The following is a 2443-nucleotide window of genomic DNA, read 5'->3' on the forward strand; positions in this document are numbered from 1 at the left end:
ATTGATGTTTCTGAGCATCAAATTGCCAAGGAAATCACTGCCAAACAAGTCTAGCATTGGCCAAAGAAAGGGAAGCTTTCTGCAGGGAAGCTAAGTGTGAAGTATGCAATTCTGCACAGGATTGGAGCTGCAAACTGGGTACCCACCAATCATACTTCCACTGTTGCCACAGGTTTGGGTAAATTTCTGTATGCTGTTGGAACCAAGTCCAAATTTAATTTTGGAAACTATATATTTGATCAAACTGTCAAGCATTCAGAATCCTTTGCTGTCAAATTACCCATTGCCTTCCCAACTGTATTGTGTGGCATTATGTTGAGTCAACATCCCAATATTTTAAACTACACTGACTCTGTGATGAAGAGAGAATCTCCTCTATCCCTGCATTACAAATTGTTTGAGGGGACACATGTCCCAGACATTGTCTCGACATCAGGGAAAGCTGCTGCTTCAGGTGCTGTTGGACCTTGTGGCCTCAATAATCTTAAGAGGGATAGGCTTAGAATGCAGAAGAAGCAACAATAATCAATTTAATCATGTTCTATAAACATGCAAGGCAAAATTGATTGCAATAACATAAATGAGATAAGGGAAGAGAGAATGCAAACACAGTTTTATACTGGTTCGGCCACAACCCGTGCCTACGTCCAGTACTCAAGCAACCCACTTGAGATTTCCACTATCTTTGTAAAATCCATTACAAAGTCTGAACCACACAGGGACAACCCATCCCTTGTGTTCAGGAATCCTTTACAACAAGAGACTTACAGTCTCTTAACCAATCTCATTGAATAAGAAGAATGGAAGAAGAATTCTCTCTTCAAGAGAAGAATATTACAATAAAGATCATGTAGGAATCCTTATAGATTTTGCAAGTGTTTGGCCAAGGATTTCTTTTGAGAGAGCATTTGACAATGAAGTTCTTTTGGAATCTCTCTCATTGTCTTTTGAGAGGATAAGACATTTTTTGCCAAGCAAAACTCTCTGTCTAAAATTCGTGCCCAAGTCACCTATTTATAGGCCTTTGATGGCCATTCACAAATCTAATGAAAAGATGTGACTGTTGGCAGATTTTCTGAAAACTTTCCACTGGTAATCGATTACAATGTTTGTGTAATCGATTACACAGTTATAATTTGAATTCCCAACGTTCAGAGTCTCTGGTAATCGATTACATATGATGTGTAATCGATTACACACTTTCATGTGCCTTGGTAATCGATTACATGTATTGGTAATCGATTACATGTGCCTTGGATGACTTGAAATCTCTACATTTTGAGGCAAGGCTTGATCTTGAAGAAATATTGAATCAAGGCTTTGTTTGTTGAAAAAATCTTGTATTAATCTTGAAGCAAAAGAGCCTTGTTTGATTCTTCTTTTGACATCATCAAAATCATGTATACATACATTCACATTCTCCCCCTTTTTGATGATGACAAACATGTGATTTCTTCTCAACACCATCAAAGCTTGCATGATTTACATTCTCCCCCTTTCTCAAGCAAATTCTTAATTCTTCTTGATTACATTCGATCTCCCCTTTTTGATGATGACAACCACTGTAGGTTGGAGCAACAACAAGAAAAAATATCTATTTGCATATAGTTTACTCCCCCTTGGTTTTACAATGATTGCTTATATGAGACAATTGAAGATTTCATATTTTTCATATATAAAAAGTTGTCTCATAAACAATAGATAATTTTTCTTACTATTTTATCTTTTATCTTTCTCTCCCCCTTTGTCAACATAAAAACAAATCATGAATAGAGAGGAGAAAGATGTTACCACTTGTTGCAATGTATGAGAATCAAGTGATACCAAAAGGCATTAAAACAATCATTCAATATTAATCAAGCAAAAACAAGTACAATAACACATCAATCAAACACAATCAATCATCAAATATTTCAAATCAAATTAATTAAATTAACAATCAACTAACTATACACAATAATTTCTATTATTAAAAAAAAATTCAAATTTCAAATTTCAAATTTCAAATTTTAAAATTTAAATTTTAAATTTTAAATTCCAACTTCCAATTTCAACTTTTAGTAACTTCCCCTTCCAACTTCCAACCTCCATTTTCAACTTTCAACTTCCAATAACTTTCATTTCCAACTTCCAACTTCCATAACTTCACTTCCAATAACTTCCAACTTCCAACTTCCAAATTTTAATTTCAAATTTCAAATTTTAATTTTCAATTTTCAAATTTAACTTTTCAATTTCAATTTCAATTTCAATTTCAAAATTTCCTTTTCTAAATTTGAAATAGTTTTCTTAAAACATGAAAATAATTTGAAAAGTTTAATAGATTTTTAAAAACAATCAAAAACTCAATCAGGAACAAACATCAAAGACAATCAAACACACAATCAAAAATACAATCAATCAATCATCAAACACAGTCAATCAAATTCAATCACAATCATCA

Source organism: Glycine max, chromosome 5 (assembly GCF_000004515.6).
Source record: "Glycine max cultivar Williams 82 chromosome 5, Glycine_max_v4.0, whole genome shotgun sequence".
Classification (NCBI taxonomy): domain Eukaryota; kingdom Viridiplantae; phylum Streptophyta; class Magnoliopsida; order Fabales; family Fabaceae; genus Glycine; species Glycine max.